The following is a 27,167-nucleotide window of genomic DNA, read 5'->3' on the forward strand; positions in this document are numbered from 1 at the left end:
ATGGTTATAATCCCTCCTTGTTATGTCTAAGACGTGACCAAGATGCCCTTTCATGGCTTGGTTCATGGTCCCATCGGTTTTCAAAACAAAACAAGACAAGTGTCCCTTCGATCCTTTTATTTTCTGCATGAGTGGGTTTCAAATATATGGGGTTTTGCTGGATCTTCGTTGGCTTCTAGCCTTTAGCCATGGTTCACACAATACCTCATGGTGTCTAGATCATGCCATGGTCGATCATATGGCCACTGGAATGACACATGACAGCAAGAACGAACAAGACACCTCATGCGTGTGAGATGCGTTCTCGGGTGGAGCTTGTGAGTAGTGTCGGGCGTTGCTTGGATTGTGGTTGGCCTAGGGCCCTTAGCCATGGTTCAAGTCATACTTTAGGATGCTGGTAAGAGGAACTGGTCGGTGGTTCAAGCCCCAATGGCCATTAGCCTTGCAAACGACGCAAGGAAGCGCAACAGCTTCTGCTGTAATTTTCTTGACAGCAATTTTGCCTTTGGTTCAGAGGTGTGTTTCGAGTTCTTGGTTGGATTTTAGCCTATGGTCTAGGACTGGACAGTACCTTATTGAGTTAGGAAGGTCATGTTTTTGTCCGTTTGTGATTTGGTTAAGTTTAGAGGTCGTACGAGAATTTACGGTGCAATGTGCCAAAGTGACTCTCGAAAGTGCGTTTCATGATTTTGGCCTCCATGCACTATTTTCGTATATTTCAGCCCTATGGTCATGTTTTCCAGTATTTTAAGAGTATTTTAATCATGGCTAAATGTTGGTTCGAGTTGGTACGAAGCCATGATTGAATACTAAGTTTGTTGGGCGTAACTGTCTCGTTTTTGGGTGCGGTTTTGAGGTGTTGGTCAAGATAAGTTTATTTGCATGTTCTCATGTTAGATTTAGGTCGCAGCGAGCTTGGGAACGATCCAACCCAATTAGTAAAATAACACAGGAATTAAATTATATTACGTGCATAAAAATATACAAGTTTATTTTTGAGATATTTGCGATATTGCTAGTGGCCGCCTCACGTTCATGGGATTGCAGCTTATCATGGGATTATTACTTCATCCGGTGGTCACTGACCGGTTCATGTTCATGTATTGGTACGGATATCCAGTCCAAGGGCTGTGATGATCTCTACCGCCCAGTATACTGTGGTTTAGTCTGATCAGACGATTCATTTCACGTTATGGGCCACTTGCGTAGATCATATTCTCAACAGAAAATTATTATATGCTATTTCATGACAGGGCTCTATCGAGCAAACATTTCACTTACGATTTTCAATTCAGTTATGCATGTATTTATAATTACTCATGACAAGACATTTTCACGTTACACTTTATGATATGATATATTTACATGGCATGAAATTTTATGATATATTTACTTGTTATCTACGATATATGCATGCTGAGTCTTTAGACTAACTAGACTTGATTGTTGTAGGTACTGATGAGGTCGGGACCGAGGGCGGGGACCATTGAGCTAGCTTGGGTCGGCAGTAGTAGGAATCCGAGGACCTCATTTATCAGTTTATTTTTTATTTTATGAAAACTCATTTTATCGCGATGAATTATTTTAAGTTGTTGCTTTGAAATAAATATTTACTTCCGCTGCTATCTCGACATTTAAAACTTTTATTCCGCTGCTACTTTAAACATTGAACCTTTTATCAGTATATTTTATGAATGAGGCAAGTTATTTACCTTTAAAAATAAAATTTCAAATTTTTCTCAAATTTTCAAGTACGAATTTCGGGCCGTTACAGTTGGTATCAGTGCCTATGTTCTTGTAAAGGGTTGTACTACTACTGACCTCGAGAAACTCACAAAGTTACGTCTTAGGTCTGTAAGTTTTACGTTTACGCATTTCTTTTAAAGCATAAAATATTTTCACAGCATATTTTCATGAAATGTTTTGTGTCAAGACTTTAATTATGCAGTACTTACTTAAATTTAAAGAAATAATGGATTGTTTATATTGATTTTTTGGCTAGTAGTACTGATGTTCTACTTTTTGGATCATAAATTAATCTTGAAGATTATAAATGCTCTTGGGACTTGTAGATTTTCTAAGAAACTACTGATGGTTCGCGGTTGCTAGTTTAATTAGTTTTTGAGAATTCCATGTAAGGATTAATGATTCGGGACTACGACTAAATTTGGAAGTATAAAAACGTAGAATTTATTTAGGTAGCATGCTCTACCCAGTTGGATTTATAGATTGAATTGCATGAATTGAGAATTTTAAGGACCTAATTGTAATAACTAATAATTGAGGATCTAAGTGCAAAAATAAAATTCTAAGAGACTATTTTCGAGTTTATCGAATTTTGGGATTTAATTCTGAGTTTTGAGAATTTTAAGATTTAATGAGGCTAAAATTGAAAATTTAATGGGAACCAGAAATGCAAATTTTGTAGGGTTGTAGGGCCAAAATGATAATTTTTGAGAACTTTAAGGGCCAAATTGCAAATTCTAAAATTTTTGGGGATTAAATTCGAACCTTGGAGGAACAATTGGGTTAAATCAGTAATTTTCGAGGTTATGAGAATTGAATTTTTGGTTTAATAAGCTTAAGATCATTGAACTTTATATTACGGAAAACCTATAGAATGGAATTAGGAACGCCAACAGCTTATGGGTAATTGTTGGATTCTCGAGATTAAGGACTAATTGGATAATATTCGAGGAAAGTAAGAACTAATTTTGAAATTTTTAAGAAACTTGGGGACTTGGTTAGCAGTAAGTGAGAAGCGAATGGTTTAAAAGATATGAAATTTGATGATTTAGGTTTGAAGGGATATCTAGAACCTTGAAACAATTGGGTTATAAGGTTATAATGAATGGTAACCAAGGGCATTGTAGGATGAACCAACATTTGGCTTGAAAGTTTAAGCTCTAGTGAATTAATACTGTGACAAATTAAGAATTTAGAGTGATAACAATTTAAGATAAAGTTGATCAGTTAGTAAAGTTATAAGAATATATATAGATCTAAAAAAAAAATTTGGGAATTTAATTTTGATGGATCATAATTTTTAATCATGATCTTAAGAGTTAAAATTATACCTTTGTTGGAATTTAATTTTTCAAAAAAAAAAATTTGGGTACGATCGATGGTTAGATTACTTGATAGACGCATATAAGATTTGAGGTAGACACCTGGTTTTAAGAAATTTTTTTGAAAGTCATTAAGAAACTTGAGAATAAAGGAATATGTGTGTTGGGATTATGTTATCTAATACTATTTGGGTCGCGTAAGCTTGAATTTTAAGTTTATGAGATAGGTGTTCGTACGAAAATTTTGGGTGAAATAAAAACCAAAAGAAACGAGTTGTGTTCATCATAGGTTATCAATGAACGAATATTAAGATTTTTATCGAGTAAGAAATCTGAAATCTTGATATGGGGATTCTAGAATTTATGGGTTATAAGTGAAGTTGATTTATTAGAGTTAGCCCATCATAGGAGAACTTATTAAGCTTTATACGCTAATATTAATTAAGTATTAATGATACGTAAGAATGTGACATTCGCTTCAATAAGGAAAGTCCAAGGGTCTTAGGTCTCAACTTTATGCTAATTGAAAAGGAAATAGTTTAAGCATGTAAGTGGTGCTAGAATAATTTTATTATTTAGGTGGAAGATCAGTATCGTATATTTTGTGTTTTATGGATTAAGACTACTCGAACTTAAGATTTGCAACAACGTTATATTGAGATGTACTTCTAAATAGTCAGGTTATGTAAGTTTGGTGCGGTAAGGTAAAGATTCAATTCAAGGATCTTAGTCTAATATTATTATGGGGTTGAGATAAGGTTTAACTTTTAAGTGCTTTACTAAGATCTCCTAAGTCGAACTGCATGAATGCCAATACGTGGACTTGAAGCTTTAACATATCTTGAGGTCAATAAAGTTAAGAAGGGATGCTGTTAAGATTTCAATATTGGAATATTATAGGTCAATGAACATCTTGGGTATATTATAAGGAAAGTAAGGTGCGTTAAATTTGGACATCCATCTCTAGTATGAGGAATTGCGGGATAAGTAAAAATTCGGGGCTATAGTTGAATAGAACTAAGTCACCATAAGTTGTTTTAAGTTGCGATTCACAAACGAGGATTTTGGTAGACAAATTTATTTAGGATTGAGGAGACGGAAGAACAGCTTAATATTTATCTTATCAGAGTAGCGCATCGGAAGCGTGGTTTATTAGGATTCTAGAATTAAGAATCAAAACTTTTCGTTTATCGAGGATAAGCGAATTTCGGGGACGAAATTTCTTTTAAGGGGGGAGAGTTGTAGAACCCGTTAAATCAGACTACGTATAAGCCATGCATAATTTCTAGTATTTAAATTAAAAATGATTTCTTTATTATTTAAAGCATTTTTAAAGTTGTTAGTCATGATTATTTATCGCATAAGTTTAGTTTTATCTTTTCAGTTAAATAAGCGAGGCCGGACTGGAGTTAGAGTATTAAGATAAAATTTAATATTAAGAAAACATTCCTAGAATTTATTTAAGATAAATAATAAGTCATTTTAAAATGAAAGAATGTTTAAGGACTTATTTAATTAACTTGAGATAAGTAGTAAATAAGTTCTTTTATGTCCAATAATTTAATTAAAAGCCTAAATTAAAATATATGACCAATTGAGATAAGTTAATCTAGGCTTATTTTTTTTTAAGAAATTGTAATTTAACATGTTGGTAATTTAATTTAAAGATTTAGCCATGCATGCAAGATAATAACCATCCTAAACTAATGTATTAATTCGCTAAATTAATACCTAATGGGTAGATAAAACTTTAAAGATTTAAAATACAAGATTTAAGTAATATTTCACTTCATTTATTTAAAAGATCTTCGGTCGCCCCTTTTGTAGAAGATTTGAATTTAGTTGACAACTCACAAACTTTGATTCTTTCCTTATCCATCCTTGGTATTTAATCCCTTCATTTTTAATCAACAATAATTAATGATTTAAGTAATATTTCCCCTTCATTTTTTTTTGTAGAAATCGGCCATCACCTTTGGAAGATTTAAAAAGTTTGACAACCCATTTCCTTGATTCCTTTCCTTATCCATTTTCTTGGGTGATAATTCCATTACACTTGATCTCCAATAATTAATAATTAAGCAATTTTCCTACCCCTTTTTTTTGAATGAAATTTTCGGTCACCTCATTAAAGAAATCAAATCAAATCTTTTCCCTTATCTCTCAAACAACTAGGATAGCAAGATTCATTTTTACCATTCAAATTTCCATTTATCTTGTAGACTTCCCTTCATTTCTTCTAACCTTCTCCCCCTCTCCATTATTTCGAAATTCAGAGCAAATACTAAAGAGAAAATCGTGAGTCTCCTAGGAGAATTAAGAAAGAAAACAAGAGAGAAAATAAAAGAAGAACACTCCGTCTCCGCCGCGCCGTGTCGTCGTATCATTCTTGTTTTCTTCAAAACAATTTCCAAGGCATGTATATGTTATTCCTTGCTCTTCAATCAAGTCCTATATTTATTTTGAAACATTTCATGTGCATGATTAAGAAGGCAAAAACCGAAATTTTCAACAACAAGAACAAGAAAATTCTGCACAGATTTTTGTTTCCCTTCATGCTTCATGTTGGTATGCTTTCTTTTGATTTCAGGGGTGGCTCGTTCCAGGCACTCAAGGCTGCGATTAGACATGAACTAGGATGTGTTAGGGAGGTGCTGGTCCATCGGTTTGAGTACCTTCGCGACAAGCAAGACGAAATGGACAGCAACTCCCATAGTGCAGTTTTTGTGTTCCGATTTCTTGTTTTTCATGCCTAAGGTGTGTGTTCTGATTTTGGCTGCCCCAGGGGCTGTAGCCATGGTTATAATCCCTCCTTGGTATGTCTAGGACGTGACCAAGATTCCCTTTCATGGCTTGGTTCATGGTCCCATCGGTTTTCAAAACAAAACAAGACAAGTGTCCCTTCGATCCTTTTATTTTTTGCATGAGTGGGTTTCGAATATATGTGGTTTGGGTGGATCTTGATTGGCTTCTAGCCCTTAACCATGGCTCACACAATACCTCATGGTGTCTAGATCATGCCATGGTCGATCATATGGCCATTGGAATGACACATGATAGCAAGAACGAACAAGACACCCCATGCATGTGAGATGCATTCTCGGGTGGAGCTTGTGTGTAGTAACGGGTGTTGCTTGGATTGTGGTTGGCCTAAGGCCCTTAGCCATGGTTCAAGTCATACTTTAGGATGCTGGTAAGAGGCTCTGGTTGGTGGTTCAAACCCCAATGGCCATTAGCCTTGCAAACGACGCAAGGAAGCGCAGCAGTTGCTGCTGTAATTTTCTTGACAGCAACTTTACTTTCGGTTCAGAGGTGTGTTTCGAGTTCTTGATTGGTTTTTAGCCTATGGCCATGGAATAGACAGTACCTTATTGAGTTAGGAAGGTCATGTTTTTGGCCGTTCGTGATTTGGTTAAGTTTAGAGGTCGTACGATAATTTACGGTGCAATGTGCCAAAATGACTCTCGAAAGAGCGTTTCATGATTTTGGCCTCCATGCACTATTTTCGTGTATTTCAGCCCTATGGTCATGTTTTCCAGTATTTTAAGAGTATTTTAATCATGACTAAACGATGGTTAAATGTTGGTTCGAGTTGGTACGAAGCCATGATTGAATACAAAGTTTGTTGGGCGTAACTGTCTCGTTTTTGGGTGCGATTTTGAGGTGTTGGTCAAGATAAGTTTATTTGCATGTTCTCATGTTAGATTTAGGTCGCAGCGAGCCTAGAAACGATCCAACCCAATTGGTAAAATAACACAGGAATTTAATTATATTACGTGCATAAAGATATACAAGTTTATTTTTGAGATATATGCGATATTGCTAGTGGCCGCCTCACGTTCATGGGATTGCAGCTTATCATGGGATTATTTGATGCAAACGTGGTTGGTCAAGCACCAAAGAAGGCATGGGAGTCGTTGGAGTTGCCCGAAGGACCTATAACGAGGGGCCGTAGCAAGAAGTTTAAAGAAGCACTTCAAGGATTCATGGTGAACTACCAAGGAAGTTCAATAAATGGGGTGTCTAAGTTAGAGTAACTTGAGGAACATGAACACAATGATGGAAGTGTTTGGAGTGTCATTCAAGTGCTAAAAGACCATGAGGACAGCAGCACGCGCGCCCCCGAACCAGAAGCGGCGCAGCCGCGCGCACATGCGCAGATGATTCGGCGCAGCCGCGCGCGCCACAGCGCGTGTTTTGGCGCTGCCGCGTGCACGGGCAGAACAAGGCGAGCCCCCACGCGTGTTTCGGCGCTATCGCGTGCACCCGGCTGGAATGTGCAGAACATGGCAAGCCACTGCGCGCAGTTCCGTGTAAAACTTTGTTGCCAACTCTTTTGATGACTTTTTTACATTACTTTTTATTATTTTATTGTATTTATATGCATTGTATCAACCAAAAACGTAATAATTCAGATTGATATCAAATTATTGGAGATTTCTCTCAATATTCATGGCATTTTGAATTGATCTTCAACACAAATCAAACTTATCAAAGATTGTAACTTTGTGGCGTTTTTCGATTGTTTTTCGCACGGATTGTCAAAAGAAGTTCTTTGAAGGTTCGTTTGAAATTCGATTGTTATTATCGTTGATATTTGTTGCTAAGTTTTAATCACTTAGAGGTGAATATCACAAATCTTTGCTTGTTTCAAAAGATCGGGATAACAAAATCGATCTTTGTTCGATATTGAATTGAGGGCGCGATTCCAATAATCGTGTTTGCTTTCATTCGTACGAGGATTCGTATCATTTGGTATCTGAGCTTTTGGTTCTGTTTGATTCGAGTAAGTTATCGTTGTTATTTTCAGATCTGTCTAAAATTTCGTTCCGATCTCAGATCTGTGGTATCCTTTCGTTTCTATTGTCAAATCTTTCTATATAAAAAAAAATATAAGAAAAGAAAAACATAAATTTCGTTCTGTTATCAGATCTGTGTTATTCCTTCGTTTCTGTTTTCAGATCTGTGTTATCCTTTGTTATGTTTTCAAATCTGTGTTATTCTAGTGTTCTTGGCTTTGTGCAATCCAAGTGAGACAGTTGCAAGTGTTCACAAGTTAAATCTTGTTAGTTTGATAAAAAAAATATATTTATAAAGATTGACCACATCTTTGAAAGAACTATCACATTCGAGTGAAAATATTTGAGTGCGAGTGTTATTTCTTTGGAGTGATTGTGAGAATTTGGGTGAGAAACATCTTTTATTTCTACTAACATTTTCTTGCAGGTACAAAATCTGAAAGTAAAATGGAGAGGGAGGTAGGAGAGAGTTCGAATCAGGGGTTGTCTATGGTTCAAATGGAGGCGTTATTTGGGCATTTTAGTAGAATGATGAGTGCCGAGTTGGATCCTTTATATGAGAGGTTGGATAGGCTTGAGGTTAGTACGAGTGAAAATAAATCTAAGCCTAAAGGTTTGGGTAGAGTGGAAGAAGAAGAGGTTGATTATGATTTGGAAGGAGAAGAGGAGAGTCAAAACGAGAATTGGGGTAGAAGCGGAAGAGGTAGAGGATTTGGTAGGGGAAGAAGAGAAGCTGTACGGGGTAGGTACAATGATGGGAATAAGGAAGATAGTAACATACGTAGTATTAAGATGAAAATTCCGTCGTTCCATGGTAAGTCAGACCCAGAGGCTTATTTAGAATGGGAAAAGCGAGTTGAATTTGTTTTTGATTGTCACCAGTATTCTGAACTAAAAAAGGTTAGGTTAGCCGTGGTTGAATTTGTTGATTATGCACTTATTTGGTGGGATCAATTAGTGACCACTAAGAGAAGATGCAATGAGAGGCCTATAGAAACTTGGGCTGAGATGAAAAGCGTAATGAGGAAGAGGTTTGTACCAAATCACTACTATAGAGAAATGTTTAAAAAGTTACAAACTTTGAGACAGGGTGTGAAGCGTGTTGAGGACTACTATAAAGAGTTGAAAGTAGTCATGATTAGAGCAAACATAGAGGAGGATAGTGAGGCTACTATGGCTCGTTTTCTTTGTGGGTTGAACAGGGAAATTCAAGACCAAGTGGAGCTTAGACACTACTTGGATCTAGATGAAATGGTACAAATGGCGATAAAAGTGGAGCAACAACTCAAGAGGAGAGGAGTTGGCCGTACCATTCAAGCTGGGAATACATCAACACCTTGGCGTTCCAATGTTGTTAAACGTGAAGAAGGCAAGGTAGTGGTCAAACCCAAAGCTGACATTAAACAGGATGCGCATAAGCAAGGAGTGCAAGGTAAACCTGAAACTACTATTAATCGTTCTAGAGATATTAAATGTTTTAGGTGTCAAGGAGTTGGCCATATTGCTAGCCAATGTCCCAATAAAAGAGTGATGGTGTTGAATACTTATGGAAAGTATGAATCTCATAGTGAGGGAGATGATGGAGAGGATGAAGATGAGATGCCTGCATTAGAAGATCCTGATGAGGGATATGAGGCAGTTGTGGGTGAGGCGTTAGTGACTAGGCGTATCATGAGTGCCCAAGTCAAAGAAGAGGAGACTAATCAATGGGAAAACTTGTTCCATACTAGATGTTTTGTCAGTGGCAAAGTTTGCAACATTATTATAGATGGAGGGAGTTGTACCAATGTTGCTATTCTTGAGATGGTGGAAAAATTGAGCTTTCATACTTTGAAGCATCCTCAACCATATAGGCTACAGTGGTTGAATGACTGTGCTGAAGTGAAAGTGAACAAACAAGTTTTGGTTGCGTTTTCGATTGGGAAGTATATTGATGAGGTGTTGTGTGATGTGGTGCCAATGCATGCTTGTCATATTTTGTTAGAGAGACCCTGGCAATATGATAGGCAAGTGACACATGATGGGTTTAGAAATAAATATTCTTTTGTACTCAAGAAAAAACCCATTGTTTTACTTCCTTGGTCCCCAAAGCAAGTGTTGGAGGACCAATTGAAAAAAAAGAAGATAGATGAGGCCGGAAAAAAGAGTGAATTAAAATGTGAGATGGCCTTTGAAAACAAAAATGAAATGGCTAAAAGAAAAAGTGAGATATCCATACAAAAGAAAAATGAGGGAAAAGAAAATGAGAGGAAAGAGGTCAAAAAGAAAACATATATGACCCAAAAGAGTGAGTTGAAACAATTGTTGCACACACATGATCCACTTGTGTTGATTCTTTACAAAATGATTCTCTTTAACACAACCGATATAGCCGGATCTCTTCCGAGCATTGTTGTTTCACTTTTGCAGGAATTTGAAGATGTATTTCCGGAGGAGCTACCTCAAGGACTACCACCATTGAGGGGGATTGAGCACCAAATTGATTTGGAACCTGGAAGTGTATTGCCAAATCGTCCAGCTTACAGAAGCAATCCGGAGGAGACTAAGGAACTTCAGCGGCAGGTAAGTGAGTCGTTAGATAGGGGTTTTGTGCGTGAGTCCATGTCACCCTGTGCTGTACCTGTTTTACTTGTTCCTAAGAAAGATGGCTCATGGCGTATGTGTCTAGATTGTAGAGCAATCAATAACATAACCATTAAGTATAGGCATCCCATACCTAGACTAGATGATATGTTAGATGAATTGCATGGTGCTTTTATCTTTCGCAAAATTGATTTGAAGAGTAGGTATCATCAAATTAGAATGAGAGAAGGTGATGAGTGGAAAACTGCTTTTAAAACCAAATACGGGTTATATGAGGGGATGGTCATGCCTTTTGGTCTAACTAACGCTCCTAGCACTTTTATGAGATTAATGAATCATGTTTTGCGTGCACACATAGGAAAGTTTGTTGTGGTTTATTTTGACGATATCCTGGTGTATAGCAAAGATTTAGAAGAGCATGTTGAGCATTTGGACTTGTACTGACAACACTTAGGGCTGAACATTTATATGATAATCTTAAGAAATGTGATTTTTGTACAAAAAAACTTGTCTTTCTTAGTTTTGTGGTAAGTTCACAAGGGATACAAGTGGATGAGGACAAGGTAAGTGCTATTCGAGATTGGCCAACGCCTGCTTCTGTTGGTCAAGTTCGAAGCTTTCATGGTCTTGCAAGCTTCTATAGGAGGTTTGTAAAAGATTTTAGCACACTGGCTGCACCAATGACGGCGGTGATTAAGAAGAACGTTCCATTTCATTGGGGCGAGGAGCAAGAGAAGTCTTTTAATATTATTAAACAAAAATTAATTAATGCGCCTTTACTTGTTTTGCCTGATTTTTCTAATGCTTTTGAAATTGAATGTGATGCTTCAGGTGTAGATATTGGTGGTGTTTTGATGCAAGGAGGACGACCAGTGGCGTACTTTAGTGAGAAACTCAATGGAGCAGCGCTGAACTATCCAACGTATGACAAGGAGTTGTACGCCCTTATGAGGACTTTGGAGATGTGGCAACACTACTTGAGGCCTAAGGAGTTTGTGATCGATACCGATCATGAGTCTCTAAAGTACCTTAGGTGACAACAGAAACTGAATAAGCGGCATGCTAAGTTGGTGGCATTCATAGGGACATTTCCCTACATAATCAAATACAAACAAGGTAAGGATAATGTAGTGGCCGACGCACTATCACGGAGGTACGTATTAATCTCTACCTTGGAGTCGAAAATCTTGGGATTTGAGCACGTGAAAGAGTTGAATTTGTTGGATGAGGATTTTAAGGAGATATTTGAAACATGTATGCATAATGGATTTTTATTTAGAGAAGATATATTGTGCATTTCTAAGTCATCAATTTGTGAGTTACTTGTGAGGGAGGCACATGGTGGTGGTTTGATGGGGCACTTTGGTGTGGCTAAAACTTTGAGTTGTTTGCATGAGCATTTTTATTGGTCGCATATGAAACGTGATGTTGAGCGTGTTTGTGAAAAGTGCATTACTTGTAGACAAGCTAAATCAAGAACACAACCACATGGATTGTATACACCACTTCCTGTTCCTAGTGAACCTTGGATTGATATTTCTATGGATTTTGTTTTAGGTTTGCCGAGGACTAAGAAGGGGAGGGATTCAATATTTGTTGTTGTTGATAGATTCTCTAAGATGGCACATTTTATTGCTTGTCATAAAATCGATGATGCATCAAACATTGCGGATTTGTTTTTCAAGGAAGTCGTTAGGTTGCATGGTATGCCTAGGACTATTGTATCTGATCGTGATGTTAAATTTTTGAGTTACTTTTGGAAAACTTTGTGGGCTAAACTTGGCACAAAACTGTTGTTTTCTACTACACGTCATCCTCAAACGGATGGACAAACTGAAGTTGTTAATAGAACTCTTGGAACACTTTTCCGTGCTAAAAAGAATTTGAAAAATTGAGAAGAATGTTTATCATTTGTTGAGTTTGCGTATAATCGTAGCGTGCATTCTACTACAAATTATTCGCCATTTCAGATTGTTTATGGTTTTAACCCTTTAACTCCTTTGAATTTAATGTCTTTGCCTGTGAGTGAAAGGTTAAACATGGATGGAAAGAAGAAGGCTGAATTTGTTAGGAGTTTGCATGAGAAGGTTAAGGCTAATATCGAGAAGAAGAATTTACAATACACGAATCAAGCCAACAAGGGAAGGAAAAAGATGGTTTTTGAAAAGGGAGATTGGGTGTGGTTGCACTTAAGGAAGGAAAGATTTCCAGAAAAGCGACGTTCGAAGCTCTTACCTAGGGGTGATGGACCATTTCAAGTGCTTGAAAGGATCAACGACAATGCCTACAAACTAGACTTACCAGGTGAGTATAATGTCAGTTCTACATTAAATGTTAGTGATCTTTCGTTGATTGATGTAGGAGATGATCAAGATTTGAGGACAAATCCTTTTCAAGAAGGGGAGGATGATGAAAACGTGGTTGGTCAAGCACCAAAGAAGGCATGGGAGTCGTTGAAGTTGCCCGAAGGACCTATAACGAGGGGCCGTAGCAAGAAGTTTAAAGAAGCACTTCAAGGATTCATGGTGAACTACCAAGGAAGTTCAATAAATGGGGTGTCTAAATTAGAGGAACTTGAGGAACATAGACACAATGATGGAAGTGTTTGGAATGTTATTCAAGTGCTAAAAGACCATGAGGACAGCAGCACGCGCGCCCCCACGCCAGAAGCGGCGCAGCCGCGCGCGCGCATGCGCACATGATTCTGCGCAGCCGCGCGTGACACAGCGCGTGTTTTGGCGCTACCGCGCGCACGGGCAGAACAAGGCGCGCCCCCGCGCGTGTTTCGGCGCTACCGCATGCACCCGGCTGGAATGTGCAGAACATGGCGCGCCACCGCGCGAGATAACGCACTACCGCGCGCAGATTCGTGTAAAACTTTGTTGCCAACTCTTGTGATGACTTTTTTACACTACTTTTTATTATTTTATTGTATTTATATGCATTGTATCAACCAAAAACGTAATAATTCTGATTGATATCAATTTATTGGAGATTTCTCTCAATATTCAAGGCATTTTGCTTTGATCTTCAACACAAATCAAACTTATCAAAGATTGTATCTTTGTGGCGTTTGTCGATTGTTTTTCGCACGGATTGTCAAAATAAGTTCTTTATAGGTTCGTTTGAAATTCTATTGTTATTATCGTTGATATTTGTTGCTAAGTTTTAATCACTTAGAGGTGAATATCACAAATCTTTGCTTGTTTCAAAAGATCGGGATAACACAATCGATCCTTGTTCGATATTGAATTGAGGGCGCGATTCTAATAATCGTGTTTGCTTTCATTCGTACGAGGATTCGTATCATTATTACTTCATCCGGTGGTCACTGACCGGTTCATGTACATGTATTGGTACGGATATCCAGTTCAGGGGCTGTGATGATCTCTACCGCCCAGTATACTGTGGTTTAGTCTGATCAGATGATTCATTTCACGTTATGGGTCACTTGCGTAGAACATATTCTCAATAGAAAATTATTATATGCTATTACATGACAGGGCTCTATCGAGTAAACATTTCACTTATGATTTTCAGTTCAGTTATGCACGTATTTATAATTACTCATGACAATACATTTTCACGTTATACTTTACGATATGATATCTTTATATGGCATGAAATTTTATGTTTATTTACTTGTTACCTACGATATATGCATGCTGAGTCTTTAGACTCACTAGACTTGATTGTTGTAGGTACTGATGAGGTCGGGATTGAGGGCGGGGACCAGTGAGCTAGCTTGGGTAGGTAGTAGTAGGAACCCGAGGACCTCATTTATCAGTATATTTATTATTTTATGCAAACTCTTTTTATCGTGATGAATTATTTTATGTTGTTGATTTGAAACAAATATCAACTTCCGCTGCTATCTCGACATTTAAAACTTTTATTCCGCTGCTACTTTAAACATTGAACCTTTTATCAGTATATTTTATGAATGAGGCAAGTTATTTACCTTTAAAAAGAAAATTTCAAATTTTTTCGCAAATTTTTAAGTACGAATTTCGGGCCGTTACACTTCAGCTATCATCGGGTCAATAGTCCCCGAGAACTCCTTTGGATCCATCTGTTAGAGTAGGTGCCCGGCAAGCCAACTTATGGCTTGGGCTTTATTGACTCTAATGTAAAACAATCTTTATTTTAATAATATTTTACGATTTTACTCGATTATGGCATTATACTTTATCTGTATACCCATGCAAGCTGCATAGATAAAGTCCTTGAATATACAATAGGTACCATGAGGTCTGCGTCACAACGTAAGATCATGAAACTCATTAGGAAGTGTACCAAAAATTCTAAACAGGTTTCTAGTCGAATCAGCCGCCTAAAACAAGGATAAAGGTCGCTCGAGCTTGAGACTAGCATTTGTGGTGTAAACGCCATGTTTCATTGGCAAAGGCATGGAGATGTCCATTCACACAGATGAATGATCATATGATGATGCACTGAACAACCCTCCCTCGGACTATCCAAGTGGTTCCCACTTATCGAGTTGAATAGTCCGCAGTTATGGTTGTACACCATTAGTCCTTTGACCCGGGACAATGTAGGGGCTATACGTACTAGCATGCACTTTGATCTGTTTACCGACTCCATCGAGGGTCATCAGGCGGCGAGGTTGGGTGTAGTTTCGAAATACGTAGGAGCAAATGCATTGTAGTCGGGGATTCACTGTTCGCCTACGGGTGAAGATATCATATGTGATCTGATGAGTTAATAGTGCAAGGAGTCTCTGGCCAGAGCAAGCAATGTGCTTTAGGGAAAGGTGTTTTCCTAGTTGCACATGCCATGCCACTATTAGTACTCAAAGATAAATCACATCGTTATCGAATTCATATGCAACTCTCGATATACCAATGGTTGCAGATTCGATCGGAATATATGTGTTGAAGGGACCGTACTGTGCGCTAACCATGACTAAAGGTTCTTGCAGGCACTATCAGTGATACCTAGGGGATCATGGGGCGATGCTACTAGACGCTCTTACCATGATTCGATGGGTGCAATCAGAAATAAGTTCTGACATTCTTGATCAAGGAGTTGATGAAAAGAATAATGTTAACTAGGATAAACCCGAATAAGAATAAATGTTATTCTGAATCACATGGAGATGTAAACCCACGACTAGCTGTATCCCTGAACCATTGAGGGTCACACAAGTATCGGATTCTATGTTTCCGTTGAGATAGTCAAATTTCAAAGAGTTGGAACTTGGCGACTATAGTTTGATGGAGATCAAACAAGAAGCTTATACAAGAGTTTATGAGCTGATTCCATAGGATGGAAGAAGTGGAAGTTAGCCTGATTGCTAAATAAGGAAGGCGAGTGGAACTGCCTGTTTTGTGAAGGAGTTCACTAAAACTGACAGCTGCCAAATATAGTAACTGACATATATGGTAAGTTCTAAATTTTGTAAATGAAAATTTTGATCTTCGAAATTTTCGATTTTCATTATATGAACAAGACTTATAACTTTGATACATCGGCGTTCTCGGATCGTCGATCGGGGTTATAATGAGTTCGGAATCATTTATTTAGTGAATTTGGAATTTGATAATTAAATGTTGGTGCTAGTAATAATGACTACTAATATGCACAAATTCCCATGAATATTATAGAGGAGTATAGAATTAAATTAACTAAGAAATTAGTTTATAAATTAAATAATAGTTATTTAATTTAATATACATATACATGTATATATTTTATATGGTGATATAAAATATGTGTATATGATATTATTATACCATGTTTTATTAAAGGTTAATAAATACATTATATATTAATTATATGAGAGTTTAAATATATTGAAATTGGTAGATTCCTTGTGGGAGATGGACTCCTAATTAGATTAGGAGTCTCACTCTATAAATACACCATAAGGGTCTTAGTGAAAGGTTGATGTTTTCTTGTACAAAATAAAATGAAATTCCCTTCCCAAATCAAAAGAAAACCCACGGCCACCCCTTTCAAGTTTGGAAAAAATTTTTGTAATTAGAGCAAATTAGATTTGCTTAATTATGGATTAAGAATCTATAATTTTTCTTTATGATTGATTAAGAATAAATTAGCCAAAAACCCATGATTTTGAATCATGTAACTCTCGTCCAAGACAAAGAGAAATTGGTAAGAATTTCGGCCACATTCCTTCTTCCACCGCCGTGTCGCTTCGTCTCCGGATTTTGGAAATTCGGAGAATACAATCTCAACGCACAAATCGTTTGGATTTTCTAGTGCAAACCAAACGAGGAAAACAGTTTTCGATCGTGGACCTAATTAGACGATCAAAGGAGAAGAGCCGTTCGTAGGGATTTATAAGAAGAGCTATATCCGCTTAAACATCGGAATAGTTTGGAGTCCAGCGTTAATGAAACGTCCTGCTCTTTTTATCGCTTAAGAATACTAGAATTTTTTTCTTTTTTGAAACCTCACAAGCATTCGGCCGAACCATAAAACTTCATAAAATATTTTTGACATCATTTTAAAATAAACAATCCACTAACATTTTTCTAAATCTAAAAATAACATTTGAAAAGTATAGCTTATACTATAACCTCTCAAAAACCAATCATAATCATGATAAAAGTCATAAAATCTTTTAACATAAATCATAACATATATGCGGAAACTAGCGTCGGTCCTCGGGTTATGTGCACCTTCAGTCCAGTCGGATCGACCATCAAGACCTCCATTGGCATTATCATGATAACCTGCATCCATCACACCTAGTGAGTCTAAAGACTCAACACACCATAATCTTTATAACGAGTAATACGTAATACAGTCAACATATAACGGTGAAAAATATTTGTACTTAAAATATCGTTTTCATGAAGATGCATAAACATAAACATTTTCGTGATGCATAAACTTTAAACATAAACATTTTCATGACATGCAAACATGAATTTCCTTTTCCTCAACATGACATGACATAAAACCTTAAACATAATCATGAACATTTCCCTTCTTTTTTTTTCCGTTGTTGAATTTAGATCGTTAATTGTGACTTTCCTCAACATGACATGACATGACGATGGATCCATCTACATAAAACCACAGTACTGGGCGGCGGGGACATCAGCGACACTCTCACCGGTCAACTGAGCCTTGGCCTAACATGATCGAATAGAAATACGATCGTCGGGGCTCCCTCTGGGGCATTTTCCCATAAATGGGCTCCCTCTGGGGCCTTCTCCCCTCACGACATTCTCATTCTTACCTCAAACCTCATAACCTCATATTCGCAATAATGGAAACACAATCGTCGGGCTCCCACTGGGACCATAGTCCTCACGACGTCGCCATTATCAACGAATTAATCACAATTACTTCACTTCCTTCAACATTTTTCATTCACATCACTTTATAAAAATCATGCATAACATAACATTTTGTTTTCGAAACCAAGCATGCAACATGTCTTTTAAATGTCTTCCTTAAATCATAAAAATCCCTTAGACATTTAAAAATCATAATTTAATCATGAACATTTCATAAACATTTAAAATGACATTTTAACCTCAAAACATGTAAAATAACATTTTTACATATTAAATCATAACCATCTAAAATTTCTTAAACATTTAAAATATCATTTTAACATTTAAAATCTCGTGAACATTTAAAATATCCTTTTAACATAAAAATTCCACAAACATCCATAACTATAGAAAATAATCATATTAGCACATAAAACAGCATTCAGGGCACTGCCATGACGGTTACTAATTTTCTAGGTGCAAAAAGATCGTTTTACCCCTAGACGTAAAATTCCTCGACTTTGACTTTCTTTTGAATTCATTGACCCTAACATGTCCCAAATAATTATTTAAGCCTACACGAATTTTTTCATATTTTTATTTAGCTTAAATCGAGGACTTTTAAATTAATCTTTAAATAAGACGTATTAACGCGTTTTAATCCCGAATTAAACCAAACCTTAATATAAAATTCCCAAATTAAAAATTTAGACTTCTAATAATTATTTAAGCTTAAACCTAATTTTTCATGATTTTATTAAACATAAAACTAGGCGTTCCAATTAACGGGTTAATTAGCGTTTCGTGCGGCGATTAAATTCCGAATAAATCCAAAACTCAATATTTTGATCCCAAATTTTAAACATAACCTTTTTATGATTTATTCTACCCTTCCAAGTCATGAGCCACACCCGTGGACCCATGGATCAATTTTTCCTTCTTAAATTCTCGTTTTTGACCCTTCGACGAACCCACCGAGCCATCTCCCTATTTACTCGAGCCACGCCCGAGCCACCTTGAGCCAAAACCTAGCCAACCCATATAGGGACCCTAATGTGCAAGCCCAGCCCAAAAACCTGGCCCTGGCCTGCTCAAAACTGCCTGGAAAGTGAACACAAAATCTATGTACTTGTGCGTGAGTCTCCTAGTATGTGTAGGTCTCCTAACTAGTCTAGGACTCTTCCAAACAAGCCACCACCGAACCCACCTGTACCTAACCATCCCTGGACCATGGCCAGCCCTACCCAGACCAGCCCAACCCCTGACCCGCGTGCACGAAGTCTCTGAACCAAGACAGCAGGCTCGCGCTATTCTTGTTGCCATCCTCACGCTTCCAACTTTCGCTCGAGCCAGCAGCGAACCACCCCACTCCAGCGCCTAGACCGACCCCTTCCCATTACCCTAGGACCCTGATGAACTTTTCCTGAGCCACCTAACCCCAGCAGCGAGCCCCCTTGGCTGCTGTCAACTTTACCGATCGCGCGAGGAGCCCCTTTTCCATGGGACTCCTCCAAGCCTGTGTGCGATGGGTCCTAGCCATGCTAGGACCCTTCCTGACCCTAGACCGAGACCCTCACTGCCCCTGGACGAGACCTGAACGAGCCCCAACAGCCCATGCAAAGGAACGAGCCACTTGACTCTAGTACCCAACACACAACCTCACGGCCCTCTCGAAAAATCTTTGCCCACGGTTCCAGCTTTATTCTTCTCATATTTGCAGCGTTTTAGGGTGATTAAGGACTCAATATAACATGTAAAAACATCCCTCAACCTATCCTAATCATGGCAGCCGCTAATCAACATAATATTCATGATTTTGGAACAACAATTCACAAGTTTACCTCATGTACATGCAATATTTCGAAAATATTCATAAAAATCTAATGCTTATAATTTAAACAATAATATGATGTGATAGACGAGAAAAGGAGATGTATGGCGTGCCTTTGCATTTTAAACGCTAGAAAAACCGTTGACGACGAAGAATGGAGAGGAACCTTGGCTAGCTTTTCCTTTAACCCCTTCGAAAAATCCTTCCACCTTGCAGTGAGTTTGTGCCGTGTGTGTTGTGCTTTTGGGAGAGAGTTTACTGAATTTAAGAGTGTGTGGCCGTGTCTTGTTTGCAAGGTGTAGGGTTTTAACTTTTAAATAATGCTTAGAATCCTAATTAAATTCTAATTGCTAGTTTAGGCTCATTAACAACTTAATTAAGCCCACTTAGCCCATTATTATTTAATTAAAATATTTAAAATAATTTTGCTTAAATAAGTTTGTGAATTTATTACCCGGGTTGCCAAAAAAATTTGTATTTTTGTTGAAAAACCAACACCGATAAAATTTACGTCCCGGCGTATAAAATCATCTCAAAACCCCTTATTTTCAAAAATAATAAAAAGAATCTCCCAAATTTTAAATAATTAAAACAACTATTAAATAAAAAATCATTTTCTATTTTTCAGCCATCGGTCTCCGTTCCTCGATCGCAACTCGAATAACCTTTTAAAAATACATTTTAATGCAACAATATAGAAAAGTATATTTTAAACCTGTCAATATGCACCACATAATTAATTTATGCAATTAAAACATTTAATTAAAATACACAAGAAATTTAATAATTGCATGCATGTGGTTCGCGTGGACTTCTAAATTTTCGGGGCGTTACAATCTCCCCCCCTTAAATTGAATTTCGTCCTCGAAATTCGCTTATCCTTAATAACCCAAAGTTTAGACTTAGTTCTAGTATCCCAAAACTTCACGCTACCGCTGCGCTTACTTTGATAAAACTTAAGTTCTAGAATGTCCTTACGTCTCTTTGATCCCAATTAATTTTGTCTTCTAAATCCTTATTTGCAATTTGCAATTTAAGAAAACCCATAATAACTTAGTGCTATACTATTATAACCCCAAATTTCAACTTTTCTTAAAATTCTCAATATTCGAAATGGATGACCATACTTATCGTATGTTACTTTCCCTATATTATACCCAAAAATGTTCGTCGACTTATCATATTTAAATTATAAAATCCCAAACGCATCTGCTAACGCTTAGATTTTTCAAGCCTAATATCGATTCATCCTTAAAAACCCCTGATTAAAATTCCTTATAACACTATATCCAAGATATCCCAAGGTTCAAAATATTCTTTCTAGCCCAAATCATCAAAAATTCCTATCAATTAAACCATCAAATTACCGCTTATTGCTAAATTAGTTCCCAAATTCCTTAACAATTGCAAAAATCAATTCTTAATTTCCTCAAAAATTATCTTAATTGGTCCTTAATTTCAAAAATCATATGATTAATCCATAAGCTCTTGGCATTCTTAATTTCCTTCTACAGATTTCCCATTACATAATTTGAAAAATTTAAACTTATTTACCTAAAAATCAATTCCTATAACCAATCTTACCTTTCATCAAAACTTAAAATCCCAATTTATACATTTTCTTACTCCCAAAGTCATTGCAATCCTCGAATCATTATTTCTTATGAGTAATTCCCAAAAATTAATTCAACTAATAACCACGAATCATAAATATTTTCTTAGAAAATCTACGTGTCCCAAAGCATTCATAATATTCACGATTAACCTATAGCACAAAAAGTAAAACGTCAATACTAAAATCCAAAAATCAACATAGTCCAATTCCACCACAAAACCAACATGCGTTGAAATCAATTAATTTCTTATTTCATGTCGTATCACGTATAAAAACTTTCAAAGCATAAAAATCATATATTATCATAAAGCTATTAAACATGTGACGTAAACATATGATTCATATAATTATGCAGGTAACATCATAAAATCATATAAAACATGTAAAAACTTACAACTTTGAGGCTTGACGACTGATCTTCCCGGTGCTGATGGTGGCACAACCCTTTACAGGACCTTTGCTCTAATACCAACTGAAACGTCCTGCCCTTTTTATAGCTTAAGAGTACTAGAAATATTTTTTTTTTTGAAACCTCACATAGCATTCGGCCGAACCATAAAACTTCATAAAATATTTTTGACATCATTTTAAAATAAACAATCTACTAACATTTTTCTAAATCTAAAAATAACATTTGAAAAGTATAGCTCATACTATAACCTCTCAAAAACCACTCATAATCATGATAAAAGTCATAAAATCTTTTAACATAAATCATAACATATATGCGGAAACTAGCGTCGGTCCTCGGGTTATGTGCACCTTCAGTCCAGTCGGATCAACCATCAATACCTCCATTACCATTATCATGATAACCTGCATCCATCACACCTAGTGAGTCTAAAGACTCAACACACCATAATCTTTATAACGAGTAAAACGTAATACAGTCAACATATAACGGTGAAAAATATTTGTACTTAAAATATCGTTTTCATGAAGATGCATAAACATAAACATTTTCGTAAACATTTTCATGATGCATAAAACTTTAAACATAAACATTTTCATGACATGCAAACATGAATTTCCTTTTCCTCAACATCACATGACATAAAACCTTAAATATAATCATGAACATTTCCCTTCTTTTTTTTTCCTTTGTTGAATTCAGATCGTTAATTGTGACTTTCCTCAACATGACATGACATGACGATGGATCCATCTACATAAAACCACAGTACTGGGCGGCGGGGACATCAGCGACACTCTCACTGGTCAACTGAGCCTTGGCCTAACATGATCGAATAGAAATACGATCGTCGGGGCTCCCTCTGGGGCATTTTCCCATAAATGGGCTCCCTCTGGGGCCTTCTCCCCTCACGACATTCCCATTCTTACCTCAAACCTCATAACCTCATATTCGCAATAATGGAAACACGATCGTCGGGCTCCCACTGGGACCATAGTCCTCACGACATCGCCATTATCAACGAATTAATCACAATTACTTCACTTCCTTCAACATTTTTCATTCACATCACTTTATAAAAATCATGCATAACATAACATTTTGTTTTCGAAACCAAGCATGCAACATGTCTTTTAAATGTCTTCCTTAAATCATAAAAATCCCTTAGACATTTAAAAATCATAATTTAATCATGAACATTTCATAAACATTTAAAATGACATTTTAACCTCAAAACATGTAAAATAACATTTTTACATATTAAATCATAACCATCTAAAATTTCTTAAACATTTAAAATATCATTTTAACATTTAAAATCTCGTGAACATTTAAAATATCCTTTTAACATAAAAATTCCACAAACATCCATAACTATAGAAAATAATCATATTAGCACATAAAACAGCATTCAGGGCACTGCCATGACGGTTACTAATTTTCTAGGTGCAAAAAGATCGTTTTACCCCTAGACGTAAAATTCCTCGACTTTGACTTTCTCTTGAATTCATTGACCCTAACATGTCCCAAATAATTATTTAAGCCTACATGAATTTTTTCATATTTTTATTTAGCTTAAATCGAGGACTTTTAAATTAATCTTTAAATAAGACGTATTAACGCGTTTTAATCCCGAATTAAACCAAACCTTAATATAAAATTCCCAAATTAAAAACATAGACTTCTAATAATTATTTAAGCTTAAACCTAATTTTTCATGATTTTATTAAGCATAAAACTAGGCGTTCCAATTAACGCGTTAATTAGCGTTTCGTGCGGCGATTAAATTCCGAATAAATCCAAAACTCAATATTTTGATCCCAAATTTTAAACATAACCTTTTTATGATTTATTCTACCCTTCCAAGTCATGAGCCACACCCGTGGACCCATGGATCAATTTTTCCTTCTTAAATTCTCGTTTTTGACCCTTCGACGAACCCACCGAGCCATCTCCCAATTTACTCGAGCCACGCCCGATCCAGCTTGAGCCAAAACCTAGCCAACCCATATAGGGACCCTACTGTGCAAGCCCAGCCCAAAAACCCGGCCCTGGCTTGCTCAAAACTGCCTGGAAAGTGAACACAAAATCTGTGTACTTGTGCGTGAGTCTCCTAGTATGTGTAGGTCTCCTAACTAGTCTAGGACTCTTCCAATCAAGCCACCACCGAACCCACCTGTACCTAACCATCCCTAGACCATGGCCAGCCCTACCCAGACCAGCCCAACCCCTGACCCGCGCGCACGAAGTCTCTGAACCAAGACAGCAGGCTCGCGCTAATTCTTGTTGCCATCCTCACGCTTCCAACTTTCGCTCGAGCCAGCAGCGAACCACCCCACTCCAGCGCCTAGCCCGACCCCTTCCCATTACCCTAGGACCCTGATGAACTTTTCCTGAGCCACCTAACCCCAGCAGCGAGCCCCCTTGGCTGCTGTCAACTTTACCGATCGCGCAAGGAGCCCCTTTTCCATGGGACTCCTCCAAGCCTGTGTACGATGGGTCCTAGCCATGCTAGGACCCTTCCTGACCCTAGAGCGAGACCCTCACTGCCCCTGGACGAGACCTGAACGAGCCCCAACAGCCCATGCAAAGGAACGAGCCACTTGACTCTAGTACCCAACACACAACCTCACGGCCCTCTCGAAAAATCTTTGCCCACGGTTCCAGCTTTATTCTTCTCATATTTGCAGCGTTTTAGGGTGATTAAGGACTCAATATAACATGTAAAAACATCCCTCAACCTATCCTAATCATGGCAGCCCCTAATCAACATAATATTCATGTTTTTGGAACAACAATTCACAAGTTTACCTCATGTACGTGCAATATTTCGAAAATATTCATAAAAATCTCATGCTTATAATTTAAACAATAATATGATGTGATAGACGAGAAAAGGAGATGTATGGCGTGCCTTTGCATTTTAAACGCTAGAAAAACCGTTGACGACGAAGAACGGAGAGGAACCTTGGCTAGCTTTTCCTTTAACCCCTTCGAAAAATCCTTCCGCCTTGCAGTGAGTTTGTGCCGTCTGTGTTGTGCCTTTGGGAGAGAGTTTACTGAATTTAAGAGTGTGTGGCCGTGTCTTGTTTGCAAGCTGTAGGGTTTTAACTTTTAAATAATGCTTAGAATCCTAATTAAATTCTAATTGCTAGTTTAGGCTCATTAACAACTTAATTAAGCCCACTTAGCCCATTAGTATTTAATTAAAATATTTAAAATAATTTTGCTTAAATAAGTTTGTGAATTTATTAGCCGGGTTGCCAAAAAAGTTTGTATTTTTGTTGAAAACCAACACCGATAAAATTTACGTCCCGGCATATAAAATCATCTCAAAACCCCTTATTTTCAAAAATAATAAAAAGAATCTCCCAAATTTTAAATAATTAAAACAACTATTAAATAAAAAATCATTTTCTATTTTTCAGCCATCGGTCTCCCTTCCTCGATCGCAACTTGAATAACCTTTTAAAAATACATTTTAATGCAACAATATAGAAAAGTATATTTTAAACCTGTCAATATGCACCACATAATTAATTTATGCAATTAAAACATTTAATTAAAATACACAAGGAATTTAATAATTGCATGCATGTGGGTCGCGTGGACTTTTAAATTTTCGGGGCGTTACAGTTAAGAACGCAAAGGTATAATTATAAACACCCTATGGATGTTTTGAACACAAGACGCACAATAACAAAATTTTTAAACTTCCGCTGCTTCTTGGGTGCGAGAATACGATGTCCCAACAGTGGTATCAGAGCCAGGTTATTCTCAATCCTGTGTTTTAATTTAATTGTGTTGAGTTTAGTATTTCTAACCGCGTAAGAATTTTATGAAAAACGCCCCAAAAAATTATTTTTGAAAAATCTGTTTTTGAAAAAAAAAAAAAATTTGGGTCTGCCTGGAACTGTTCCAGGCAGACTGACGCGCAGGCGTCGCACGGCAGGCGCGCGCGCAGGCACCGCATGGCCCGCGCGCAGGCGTTGCACGGCGGCGGATAGCGCGCCCGCCAGCGCCCGATCGGATCAGGTAGTGGGTGGGCGGCACGGGAACGTCTCGGGCACCGTGCTGGGTCGTGGGCTTGAATTGTTCGGGCCCGGGTGTAATGCCCGAGATTGTAGGTTGATAAAATGAAATTATGAAGTGTTGCATGGAAGAGGCACCGCACCCGCGCCTAGCATTCTACCGCACCCGCGGTTGTGGCTCATGAAATGTGGAAGATCTACAGTAGCTTCACCGCACCCACGGTCCCCGATGTAGCGTACTTGCGGTGAAGAGGCAGTAGGTTATGATGTTGGTACAGTAAGGTCACCGCACCTGCGGTGTAAACAAGAGCGTACCCGCGGTCGCTGTTTTTGAATTTCTGAATGCGGTGCCGTGAGCTGACCGCACCTGCGGTCCAGAGGGAGTGCACCTGCGGTCTTGCGTGCAGAACAAAGAATATGCCATGTGTCCCTTGCCATGCAATTTAATGTGTTGAGTCTTCATTTCAGCTGGTCATCACCGAGAGAAAGGAGAGGAAAAGCTTCAGAATCTTCAAGTTTGCTTCAAGCTTAGAAAATAAATTGTGCAACCTCTAGCCATTCAAACTTCAATCCAAGCATAGATTCTTGCTCCTCTCATCAAGGGCTATCTAAGGATGTAAGTATCTTTAAGTTTCAGCATATTTTGAAAGTAAGAGATTGGGGAAAATCAGATTTTGATGGTTATTATGTGTTCTTATGATTATTGTGAATGTATAAAAAACCGGATCGAAGAAATGATATCATATGCGATCGTTATGATTTTCCAGCATATATTGAGTTGAGATGGTGTAGAATTCAGTCTTGTGGATTGATATTGATAAGAATTATGAGTATTGTTACTGAGTATTGATATTTGAGTTGATCGGTATCAAAAGATTACGTCGTTATGCCGTCGAAAGTTATTGAAATTGCATATTGATCTATTTGCATATTCTACTTGGAGTTGAAGATTGATATGGTGCATTTATACATGTTATTCAGATTATGATTGACAGATTTTATATCACGACTTCGAGACTTCGATTGATTCCAATGAAAACAAAGGTATAATGCATGTGAATTCGGGAAGATACAACTCGAATTAGATTTGATTTGAGTTTCCCAAAATCACATACTAGATTGTTGTTTATATCTTATTATGTTTATGCTTTGTTTATAGATGTATATTCAAGCATTAAGATAGGAGAGTCATTGGCAGATTTGCCAAATTTCTTGATGTTCGGTGGTATCGACTCATAGGAGCAGATTGACTCCGATTGTAGACATTCGATACAGACAGGACCGAAGTCTAGGAATAAGACGTACTGTCACCCCGATTGGGAGGGTAGGTGGCAGACTGTGACGTCTTATTCACACCGGGATCTCTAGAGGTTAGATACGAGTCGAGTCCAAGATCTGAATTGATTTCAGTTGCATGCTTATATTGATTTGGTTTCATAGATTATGGAACCTATTACTATTGATTTTATTCATAATGGTATGTTTCATGATTTATATTGTGTATATGCACATATACCATGTTTTATACTGGGATTTGTTCTCACCGGAGTTTCCGGT

The 27,167-nt window shown here is 37.4% G+C and overlaps 1 pseudogene; it reads left to right on the plus strand.

Moving 5' to 3' along the window:
* The first annotated feature begins 257 nt into the window (after positions 1-257).
* Positions 258-27,167, plus strand: part of LOC142532324 (uncharacterized) — a 45,088-nt pseudogene continuing 18,178 nt past the window's right edge.

This window comes from Primulina tabacum, chromosome 18 (assembly GCF_025594145.1).
Source record: "Primulina tabacum isolate GXHZ01 chromosome 18, ASM2559414v2, whole genome shotgun sequence".
In the NCBI taxonomy this organism is placed as follows: Eukaryota; Viridiplantae; Streptophyta; class Magnoliopsida; order Lamiales; family Gesneriaceae; genus Primulina; species Primulina tabacum.